Genomic DNA, 13,601 nt, shown 5'->3' on the forward strand with positions numbered 1-13,601 from the left:
GGTTGTTCATGTGTCTTCAGAGCCAAATAGTTCAACACAGCACTAGTACCGACAGTAACATCAGAGTTGTTTACACAAAAGTTTGTATGTGCACAGTATGCGAATACCATGTGTAAGTCCAACACAATTGCGGTATCCATCCGAGTTTAGTTAACACAAATTTATTACAACGGAGCCACCTAAACTTTCGTGAAAGAAAAGCATACTCACTTCCAGAGGGTTATGTCAATGCCATAGCAGTACTCCAACAACAAAGTACATATGTTTTCTAGTCACAGTCCTTACATATTTCACATAGATCAATCTACTTTGCTAACGAAAAGTGCTGAGTCACCACATGATTACCCTCACAACAAAACAGCTAGAAGATATTATCATACAAAAATATTCCTAACCCTTTGCGCACCAGTGACAAATCATACAACAAACATTTTTTGTGAGGTGAATTGTTGTTCAGTGTCAAGTCTACCTGTTGAAACGTACATTAAAACAACACAGTCACAATTCAATTAAAACCACGAATCTATTTTCATTTCGTCACATACAGAAAAATAAATTTCAATTTCCCAAAATATACTTGTAGTCAAGAAATATTTTTATTAATCAAAATCATCGACTTCTGTTTACGGTGTTAGTGTGTGCATGTCATACACGTGGGGACCGTATTAAAATGGACACGACACGACTGAATGTAAGGAGATAGAAGTCTATCGCATAGATTTACATGTGGTCTTCGCTACGGTTTCAAAAAACGAATCATCTCTTTTGCGTTGATCTAGACCAGTGGTTCTCAACCTTTTTTGACACGTGCCCCCCTTGGAGATGGGCAAAACAATCGCGCCCCCCTGACCCCCCTTGCATTTACCGTCATGTCAAAAAGAGCACATCATCTAATACAGAGGTGGGCAACGTTTTTGATAATCATGGCCGCATTTCGATTACTTATGTAGCGTAAGGCCGCATTCCAGGGCATAGCCGCAATGAACGATCTGGACGCAAAATTCCTATGGTAAACTGTCCATATCCATTCCCAGTGAGCTTCGGACTATTCTACTTTTCACAATGCCCTATTGTACGCACCGAAATCGCGAGTGGCAATGTTATGAATAGTTGCCGGGTGGTGCATATTTTCGCGCGGAGCGCGAAAATTTTTCAGGGCCGCGAACGAATTGTTATTTCTTGTCAATTCCCATTCCGGCTCAGATTAAGGAAGGCGCTACTGCATTAAAATCGAAAAATTAGGTCTTGTTGAATTGCGCGGAGGGCGAAGAAAATTTCAAGATAAATTAAAATCTCTCGAAAATGCTGGAGTGAATTCGGAATTTCAATTTGCATGTCTACGGCCGCCAACTCATACTAATTGAATTAGGCGTCGACGGCCGCTCAAATTCCCTTCTACGGCCGCAGGCTGCCTACCCCTGATCTAATAGTATACATAAGGTATATCTTACGCCAATTTTGAATCTGCATTCCAGTTGTTGAGTCTTTTACATTGCTGACAAATTTCTCCAAACATGTTTGAAAATAACAAAAAACATTGAACAAGACACCCATTAATTAATTTCAAGGTAGGTCACCCTGAGACTAATCCTGATGCTGGTAGTGAGTACAGAGAGCAAGGCGTCGTTCTGTCCTGCCAGGCTGTGAATTTGATCATTTTTGGAAATTAATTAAATTGTGTAGATTTATAGTCTAATTGAGGGCGAAACCGGGCAACCTATGTTGCATCCAAGTCTGTCTTAGGCAATGCAGTTCACAAGCTACTAACAAGAGCTGCCCAGAGCGACAAGCTTCAGGCTACTGTCAAAGCTATGAAGCAATGAATGACTTACACGTGGGAATTACTCTGTATATCTCCAGAGAATTTCAAAAATTTGCTCAAATGAAGTTGAAATCAGACTATACTCCGTTGAGCGCGGTGCGGTTGCTAGAGTTTGTATTTTGCAAGCTTTCTCGAATATGGAATAACCCTCGTCTTCTCATAATGGATGTGAAGCACATGTTCAGACTAGAGGTCGACCGATATTGATTTTTACAGGCCGATACCGATACCGATATTTCGACGCTCACAAGGCCGATAACCGATATCATAGGCCGATATTAATATGGAAGGAGCAGAGAACTATTTCGTCAAAAATATTATATATTAGGCAAGGTGGCACTTGTTCATGCCACAGAAAGGTGAACAACAAACGAGAAAACTGAAATCGAAAGGACTTATTGCTTAATTGTGAACATTCGTTGAAATTTGGGATAACCCGAAAATCAAAACATGATACAGAATTGCAGATCAGTTCAGAAAAGGTAGATTGTAGTTAGATATAAAATATCGGTCGCGATATCGGCCTAGATTGGCCGATACCGATATTCGAGAAAGTTCCAAATATCGGCGCCGATAATCGGCCAAGCCGATAATCGGTCGACCTCTAGTTCAGACACGTACAATTTATACTGACTTTGTCAATTTCTCGCGCCCCCCCTATACTGACTTCGTCAATTTCTCGCGCCCCCCCCCTGAGAGCCTCCTACGCCCCCCAAGGGGGGCGCGCCCCCCAGGTTGAGAACCCCTGATCTAGACCGAGCAAGTTAGTTAATGGCCATGATTGTGTTTGTCATATGCGAATGATAGGGTTACTGTCAAATCTACATACAACATCCTTCTGGTACTCAAAATAACAATTTCATTCTCTCCCTTCGTAGTCATATACCGCCAACTCGGCTTTTTTGTTCATCGACAGCTGCGTTTAACAAGACCAACGACACTGAACCCACGACGTTTACCTATGTAAAATTACCACTTTCACTTGACAGTCCGTCGTTTACCTGGCTAAACATATCATTTTCCTTTGGAGATCTGATGTTTACCCAGAGTAAGAAACCTTTTTCACTTGGAAATCTATTTTTTCCCTGGGTAACAAACCTTTTTTCACTTGGAAATATATTTTTTCTCTGGTTAACAAACCTTTTTTCACTTGGAAATATATTTTTTTCTCTGGTCAACAAACCTTTTTCACTTGGAAATATATTTTTTCTCTGGGCAACAAACCTTTTCCCCGGGTAACAAACCTTTTTTCCTGAGCAACAAGCCATTTTCACTTGGTGGTCCGTCGTTTACCTGAGTAAAAATATCATTTTCCTTTGGGAAACTGGCGTTTACCAAGTGTAACAATTCATTTTCTCTTGGTCATCTAGCTTTTCCTAGAGTAACAAAACCATTTTCATTTTGAAATCTGACAAACACACCAGACAATTTGGTATTTGTTGCATTGACGATAGTTTGAAATAGATTACAACGAACAGTGACGGAAATATACACAGACTACCGGTTTCAGAGTATACCCCCATCAGTCGTATCACATCAATATCATCGGTTAACCACATACAATATGCTCTTGTACACCGAAATACATGTTTTGGAAAATTGGACAATAGGCTTCGATAGTTCTGTGATGTCCGGGTTCGTGCTTTGGATTTTCCAGAGTCAAAATGTCTGAATGAAACACCTCCTTGACGATGGTTGGTACGTGGATAACGGTGTTCGGAAAACGGTTGGATTTATGCCACCCATCGCGATAACAACTCCAGGTCGAGTTTTCCTCCCGCATGTTTACAATATTGTGTCTTTATTGGTCAATGTATGTCTCGACATTCAGTTTGAAATCGGAAACCCTGCTAAAGTATGTAACCGGATCCGGATATCAACTGTGAATCGATAAATCAATGAACAATATTCAAAGTAAACATGTTACACCCTGTGTTTCCACGAAAAAATACCATCCATACATACGTCGCGCTTGTTTGCCCACACCAGTATACGCGCAAATGGAGGTGTGTGACATTGCATGCAATGTGTTGGTATACAAACATCGATCCACAGACATTATCATAGCCGGTAGTTTTGATGTAGATCGAATGTCACCTGATAACAATGTCATACCAATAAGCCACATTGCAATGACTCTGAGTCCGCGCTATTACATCGATACTTCGACACCGTTCACTGATTTACTCGATGGTGTTATCGTGTTGTTACATTGCAAGATAGCCATGACCCTATCTCCGGACAGATCACCCAGACCAATTGGATACATCGGTCGATATCCGTCGTGTTGTCGACACCGAAGTTTTCTGCTGAGACTGCAGCGTTTGACCAATGTTAACTATCGAAGTACGGTCGTCGAAATGATTGCGATCAGTCTTTCACTAAGTCACAATTCATGGATGTCGCTACTCCCACATAACGACTCCAGATAAATATCGCGAACAGTGATTCTGAAAATCTCGGACTGATACTGTGATCCAATAAGGTATGTTTCTGTGAAGACTGCAATCGTACACCACAATAGAACACTACCTCGCGATTTCACACACAATCGTAAAACACATCGTCGTAAGGGTCCATTTCGTCCGGTGACATTTCGAAATGGTCATCGCTACAAGAGATCGGGGTGGTCTCGTCATATCGGTAGCATTTTGACACTGTCATCATCACGAGTTTATTGACATCGATTCAGTTGGTCATGTCAATCCGTTTCACAATCTGTCGTTTTTCAAGTCCCAGCACCATAGTGTTACTACACAGACAAGAAGCGTCGGTGGAAATGATAAAACACGGAAGGCACACTTTGGTGTTATTTGATATGGATTTTACACCAGACGAACCTCACATTCGAGCGATGTATTTGAATGGTGATTGTATTATTGATGTCCAGGGAAAACAAATGTATCGATTTATTGGTTTCGTACATATCCAACAAAAACCAGGGTATATGATTGTGCACGGTTCGCATATTTGACTGTGAACGCTCTATTGATATATGTTGTACAGTTCACTTTCACCGTCGTGCGAATAACCCATGTTACGGTTCCATGTTTGTGTGTCTGTATGGCATGCTTCAGATTGACTCGGAGTCATTGCAATGTGGCTTATTGGTATGCCATTGTTATCGAATGACATTCGATCTACATCAAAACTACCGGCTATGATAATGTCTGTGGATCGATGTTTGTATACCAACACATTGCATGCAATGTCACACACTTCCATTTACGCGTATACTGATGTGAGCAAACAAGCGCGACGTATGTCTGGGTGGTATTTTTTCGTGGAAACACAGGGTGTAACATGTTTACTTTGAATATTGTTCATTGGTTTATCGTTTCAGAGTTGATATCCGGATCCGGTTACATACCTTAGCAGGGTTTCCGATTTCAAACTGAATGTCGAGACATACATTTACCAATAAAGACACAATATAGTAAACATACGGGGGAAAACTCGACCTGGAATTGTTATCGCGATGGGCGACATAAATCCAACCGTTTTCCGAACACCGTTATCCACATACCAACCATCGTCAAGGAGGTGTTTTATTCAGACATTTTGACTCTGGAAAATCCAAAGCACGAACCCGGACATCACAGAACTATCGAAGCCTATTGTCCAATTTTCCAAAACATGTATTTCGGTGTACAAGAGCATATTGTATGTGGTTAACCGATGATATTGATGTGATACGACTGATGGGGGTATACTCTGAAACCGGTAGTCCATGTATATTTCCGTCACTGTTCGTTGTAATCTATTTCAAACTATCGTCAATACAACAAATACCAAATTGTCAGGTGTGTTTGTCAGATTTCAAAATGAAAATGATTTTGTTACTCTAGGAAAAGCTAGATGACCAAAAGAAAATGTATTGTTACACTGGGTAAACGCCAGATCTCCAAAGGAAAATGATATTTTTACTCAGGTAAACGACGACCCACCAAGTGAAAATGGTATGTTGCTCAGGGAAAAAGGTTTGTTACCCGGGGAAAAAGGTACCCGGGGAAAAAATATATTTCCAAGTGAAAAAAGGTTTGTTACTCAAGGGAAAAATATATTTCTAAACGAAAATAGTTTGCTACTCTAGGAAAAAATATATTTACAAACGAAAAGGGGTTTGTTACCCAGGGAAAAAATAGATTTCCAAACGAAAAGGGGTTTGTTACCCAGGGAAAAAAATATATTTCCAAAGGGAAAGGGGTTTGGTACACTGGGTAAACGATAAATCTCCAAAGGACAATGGTATTTTAGTCAGGTAACGGTTGACCTCCAATTGAAAATGATAATTTTACACAGGTAAACGTCAGTTGTCCAAACCAGTATGATATTTTGACTTGGGTAGGTATCTTGTGTTCAACGCTGGTAGTGTGATTGGTCTTGTTAAACGTAGTTGTACAATATACTTTTCGTCCGTATGCAGTTACGAAGGGGCGGAAAATGAAATTGCTATTATGATCGTCAGAAGATTGTTGTATGTTGATTTGATTTGTCGGAGTAGCAACCCTATCATTCGCATATGACAAGCAAAATCATTACCGCGAATACATGTAACTGGTTCGCTCGGTCTCGACCAATGCAAAATAGATGATTCGTTTTTGGAAAACGTAGCGAAGACCACATGTAAATCGATGCGATAGACTTCTACCCCCTTACATTCAGTCGTGTCGTGTCCATTTTAATATGGGGCCCACAGCTATAACATGCACACTCTAACGCCGTGAACAGAAATCGATGGTTTTGATTAATAAAAATATTTCATGGCTACATCGGAATGTTTATGTTGTAGAAAGTAAATACTTTTATGGAGTTGTGTGTTTAATGAAAGCGATTGGTTACAAGTATGTGTGGGGGAAAGAAAATTTATTTTTCTGTATGTGACAGTTTGTGGCGAAATGAAAATAGATTCGTGGTTTTAATTGAATTGTGACTGTGTTGTTTTAATGTACATTTCAACACGTAGACTTGAAACTGAACAACAATTCGACTCACAAAAAATGTTTGTTGTATGATTTGTCACTGGTGCGCAAAGGATTAGGAATATTTTTGTATGATAATATCTTCTAGCTTTTTTGTTGTGAGGGTAATCATGTGATGACTAAGCACTTTTCGTTAGCAAAGTAGATTGATTTGTGTGTAAGATGTAAGGACCGTGACTAGAAAACATATGTACTTTGTTGTTGGAGTACTGCTATGGCATTGGCATAACCCTCTGGGAGTGAGTATGCTTTCCTTTCACGAAAGTTTACGTGGCTCCGTTGTAATAAATTTGTGTTAACTAAACTCGGATGGATACCGCAATTGTGTTGGACTTACACATGGTATTCGCATACTGTGCACATACAAACTTTTGTGTAAACAACCCTGATGTTGCTGTTAGTACTAGTTCTGTGTTGAACTATTTGATTATTAAGATACATGAACAACCACTCAGACAATAAAGTTCTTGTGACATCGAAACAGTTTGAAAGCGTCATTAATGATTGTACAGGTTCGTAGCATGAGCGAATATTTTCACGTGTCATGAAAGTAGTTAATATGATCGCTCGTGAGGTGCGTGGGGTTCTTATGGGCGGGGTGGCATGGTGCCGAGAAAACCGGGGGTGGCATGGTGACCCTTATGTCTTATGGCGGGGGTGGCATGGTGCCATCGTGTCTTATGGCGGGGGTCGCATGGTTACCTTTTCTGGTATAGGCTGCGGCGGCATGGTGCCGTGAAACCGGGGGTGGCATGGTGACCCTTATGTCTTATGGCGGGGGTGGCATGGTGCCATTGTGTCTTATGGGTGCGGCGACATGGTTACCTTTTCGGGTATAGGCTGCGGCGACATGGTTACCTTTTCGGGTATAGACGGCGGCGGTATGCTAACGTGAAAACTCGTGGTGGCATGCTAATGTTTTTTGGTATACGTGCGGCGACATGCTAACGACGATAATGTGTCTGTCATGTATTCTTACGGGATCTCTGGTGATGTGTCATTGTTTCTTATGGGTGCGGTCGTGAATCGTACTTTCTGGTATAGGCATCTCTCATACGGTGTTGAATATGTATCAAGTAAAGAGTCACGAGTATCGCTAAACAGGAAATTCACTAAACCGCAGTGCAATGCGCGATTTTGAAAAGGATTATCGCGACCGCGTTTTGATATGTGTGAACCACTAAATACATCCGTTTTGGAAACGCGACCTGATGTGAGGATTTCGAGCGCGCATTATCGTATCGATTATTACACTAATCCGGTCAGTACTATCACATTCAGGAGTATTCAATATTCAGCAGTGACACAAAAAGCAACCAACAAATAACCACGCTCGTAAATTAACACTTCAAAAAGTGTAAAATAGATTGCAAATCCCGCGATCGCTAACAAGATAATGTCTCAGGCATAACCATTTTATTGACTTGGTGTTAAAGACATACCGATCGCTCACAAGGTAATATTTCGGTACTTAGTTTGTCACAGAGCCGTCGCAGACGGTGATTCGAAAACCAACAATTTGACACTTTCTGGTGGTCGCTATATGTTTTGACACTTCGAACAGTGGGTGACTTTAGTTGCGCGATAGGAATTGTGAGAATATTCAACCAATGTATCAATTTGCCAACTCGAAATGAAACTTACTACACAAACCAAGTTGATTCGTATCTGAATGTGTTAATTCGGTACAATTCTAATTATTTTGAGAAATCTTTTCGTGATCTTTTGATTCGACCGTAACCTGAATATTACTGACGCCGACTTTCAGCCACATCGAATTATTCGCACATTCCACGCCGCTGTTTTCACACTTATAGAATCAATACCAACTATAATTCTACAAGAATCAAGAATCACAAGCATGTGCATTATACAGTTATTGTCTTTATCAACACGAAATCAAACTCTTAACAAAAACACGCATCTTATCACTCGTCAACTCTATCATGAAAAGCCTCGAGTCCTTATTATCAAAAATGTTATAGCGCGGTGTCGGAATCCATTCGCGGGATGTACTAAAGGTAAATCCAGATAATCCAAAATGAAATATTTGGACTTTGACATAATCTGAATTGAAATATATTGACAAACATGACTACCAACTTTGATCCAGTCACATTTCAAGATCATACTTTGAAACAATCCTTGAAACTTACAACTCTATTCACGATCCTGCTTTCCGTTTGTCAAAGAGATATTTCAACATCGTACCATACTCAAAAGAATTATTCACAACATTAACAATTGATAAAAATCTAGTTTCACTTACTTGATTATATCACTACATCTCATAAATTTGAAATAATTCATCCTGGTTGTACTCGTATGATCGGTCTTTTTTTTTATTCGATTGTAAAGGTCGTTACTATTCTGAAGACAAAGTATTTACTAATCGGTGCATATACGATTTGACTTGAACATATTATATTTTGAGTATACGAGATTTGAATGTCTGAACAATAACTGACTAATAATTTATCACAATTAAATCCGTATATTACAGCGTAAAAGATATTTGAATGTCAGCAACTCGGTAAGGTCATAGTTACTACCACATTACCTAATTTACCTGACCAACTCGTCATGATCATTCCTGAAATCAACACAAACATGACTACTGACTTGAGTTAACCACAAAACAGCATCAAGTTTTAAATCCACTTGTAGCTTACGGCTTATTTGAATGCGGGTTATGTTTTGTTGTAATTGAGTGTACGGAAATAGTATTACGTCTCGACATCTCACCATCTTACCATATTCAAAGAGTCAACCACGAAAACATTGTCAAGTAAATCCGTTTGTAACTTACCCGACCAACTCAAACAGTATCAGTATGAAAAACAGCCAAACATACACGAATCCATACAATCACTAAAACCTAAAATTCATAACAAGCTTGGTTGTATTCATATCCATACACATCTTTTTTTATTCAACTTGAAAAGTCGTTACTATTCTGTAAGATAGAGGAATTACTACGCGGTATATTCTGCAAGACAAACTAATTACTACTCGGTATATTTTGTAAGACAAAAGTAATTACTTCTCAGTGTCGGCGACTTGAGATTAACATAATATGTTTGAGTATACGAGATTTGAAAGTCCGACCAACGTAGTTGAGAATTCATTTCTTACAATCGAGCGATGGTGTTATATTCAAAGTTATCATGCTGTGAACATAAGGATTGACACATTGATTTGACATATGAGATTTTGTAATAGTTGATCATTACTTTATTATTAAATTATTTGCGTTAATTAGACCCGGTGTTGTGGTAAATGTTATGACAGCAACAAACTTTTCAGTACCGTTGTTATTAACATATTAAGCTGTAAAACTATGTGTGTCTGAAATGTTCTTGATAGGAAAATTACTCCACCTTGGTAAAAATCACTCTGCGTATCGCGGATATCAGAAAATATTTCCAGTAACCAAGACTAAAGATGAAACGACAATATCGGTATTATTACATTCAACAATCAGTACAATTATTAAAATCTATCGTTTGCGATAAACAGCACTAAAGATGTAATAATTCCAGTATTCATACATTGAACATCCGATACAAAATGCTTTATTATCCCGATTCCCAACGGGTAATTGAAACGACTAAGTGTAGAATCAGTATATCAAAATATCGTTACTATTGAATCCAACGATTTATTGTCGGAATTTGTGACAGAGAATTGAAACATATGCACTTTACAGAGTGTGAAAATATCACTTTGAGTATCGAGTACCGTTCGAAGCTAGCGATCAATTCTTAATCATTTCAGTAACTCTCCATTGTGCGTGCTAAATGTAAAATATCGCGAGGTTATACACTCTAAGACTTTGATTATTGCAAAAGTAAATTGTGATATGTTTGTTAGATGCATCCAATTCAACTAGAAGTGTCTAGTGCCCAACACTCGTAATATCGAAAAAGTACTTGCTACACTGTTATTTGCTAAACGTGTTTGCATTGTTGTTCATTTCTAGTATTGATTGAAATCATTCTCGAACCCTCAAATAATAATTCCCGACATGAAACCAAGCCGCTGAAAGTCGTTACCATCACGAAGAAACAATGTGTACGATGTTTGTCAAATGTGTCCTACCTGACCAACAGAAAACAATTTTCACTCACTCGAAATGAAACCAATGTGATGGCCTCCATTCGATATTTTGTTTGTGTCAAATACTTTGCAATGAACACATTTGCGTGGTTGAGCTTTACATCATCAAGCTGTTATTTGTAAATCAAGATTTCAGTAAACTTGTAAATGTATCGTTTAACTAACCGACATTTAGTGATTGGGGAACATACCAAACGATACACATCCATCTCCGAAATACTGCATTGATCTTAATTTCCATCATCGTGATAATCGAAGTACATTTCTTTCGAATTCGTAACAACCGACTATGACATGATAAATTTTTGACAAGTTATGCTTAGAAGATTGGTTGCATATCGCGAAAAAAATAATATACCTCTCGTATTGATACTGTTACTCCATTGATCGATATTTTCAAACGAGTAAAATTTATTACTTGAGTTTCTCCGCTTAATGTAAATGAAAACTCAGCCGTCTTTTAACATCACAAAGACATTGATAAAAAGTAGGCAATCAAACACAACACTTTGTACGACACTAATTATTGTTCCACACATCCCATTTCATACTAAGTGTATACGAAAGATATTCACGACACATGAAAATATTCCCATGCTACAAACCTGTACAATGATTGGTGGTGCTTTCAAACTGTTTCGATATCACAAGAACTTTATTGTCTGAACGGGTGTTCATGTATCTTAATAATCAACACAGAACTAGTACTAACAGAAACATCAGAGAGTTGTTTACACAAAAGTTTGTATATGTGCACAGTATGCGAATACCATGTGTAAGTCCAGCACAATTGCGGTATCCATCCGAGTTTAGTTAACACAAATTTATTACAACGGAACCACGTAAACTTTCGTGAAAGAAAAGCATACTCACTTCCAGAGGGATATGTCAATGCCATAGCAGTACCCCAACAACAAAGTACATATGTTTCTAGTCACGGTCCTTCCATCTTTCACATAGATCAATCTACTTTGCTAACGAAAAGTGCTGAGTCATCACATGATTGCCCTCACAACAAAACAGCTAGAAGATATTATCATACAAAAATATTCCTAACCCTTTGCGCACCAGTGATAAATCGTACAACAAACATTTTTTGTGAGGCGAATTGTTGTTCAGTGTCGAGTCTACCTGTTGAAACGTACATTAAAACAACACAGTCACAATTCAATTAAAACCACGAATCTATTTTCATTTCGTCACATACAGAAAAATAAATTTTCTTTCCCCAACACATACTTGTAACCAATCGCTTTCATTAAACACACAACTCCATAAAAGTATTTACTTTCTACAACATAGACATTCCGATGTAGTCAAGAAATATTTTTATTAATCAAAATCATCGATTTCTGTTCACGGCGTTAGTGTGTGCATGTCATACCTGTGGGGTCCGTATTAAAATGGACACGACACAACTGAATGTAAGGAGATAGAAGTCTGTCGCATAGATTTACATGTGGTCTTCGCTACGGTTTCAAAAAAACGAATCATCTCTTGCATTGATCTAGACCGAGCAAGTTAGTTAATGACCCATGATTGTGTTTATCATATGCGAATGATAGGGTTACTGTCAAATCAACATACAACAACCTTCTGACGATCATAATAGCAATTTCATTTTCCGCCGCTTCGTAACTGTATACCCCCCAACTCGGCTTTTTTGTTCATCGACAGCTGCGTTTAACAAGACCAACGACACTGAACCCACGACGTTTACCTATGTAAAATTACCACTTTCACTTGGCAGTCCGTCGTTTACCTGGCTAAACATATCATTTTCACTTGGAAATCTATTTTTTCCCAGAGTAAGAAACCTTTTTCACTTGGAAATCTATTTTTTCCCTGGGTAACAAACCTTTTTCACTTGGAAATATATTTTTTCCCCGGGTAACAAACCTTTTTCGCTTGGAAATATATTTTTCCCTGGGTTACAAACCTTTTTCACTTGGTGGTCCGTCGTTTACCTGAGTAAAAATATCATTTTCCTTTGGGGGATCTGGCGTTTACCCAGTGTAACAATACATTTTCTCTTGGTCATCTAGCTTTTCCTAGAGTAACAAAACCATTTTCATTTTGAAATCTGACAAACACACCTGATAATTTGGTATTTGTTGTATTGACGATAGTTTGAAATAGATTACAACGAACAGTGACGGAAATATACACGGACTACCGATTTCAGAGTATACCTCCATCAGTCGTATCACATCAATATCATCGGTTACCCACATACAATATCCTCTTGTACACCGAAATGCATGTTTTGGAAAATTGGACAATAGGCTTCGATAGTTCTGTGATGTCCGGGTTCGTGCTTTGGATTTTCCAGAGTCAAAATGTCTGAATAAAACACCTCCTTGACGATGGTTGATACACGGATAACGGGGTTCGGAAGATGGTTGGATTTATGTCACCCATCGCGATAACAATTCCAGGTCGAGTTTTCCCCCGCGTGTTTACTATATTGTGTCTTTATTGGTCATGTATGTCTCGACATTCAGTTTGAAATTGGAAACCCTGATAAAGTACGTAACCGGATCCCGATATCAACTCTGAATCAATAAACCAATGAACAATATTCAAAGTAAACATGTTACACCCTGTGTTTCCACGAAAAAATACCATCCAGACATACGTCGCGCTTGTTTGCCCACATCAGTATACGCGTAAATGGA

Source organism: Botryllus schlosseri, chromosome 9, assembly GCF_051294905.1.
Source record: "Botryllus schlosseri isolate E-star chromosome 9, Bs_hap1, whole genome shotgun sequence".
Lineage (NCBI taxonomy): Eukaryota > Metazoa > Chordata > Ascidiacea > Stolidobranchia > Styelidae > Botryllus > Botryllus schlosseri.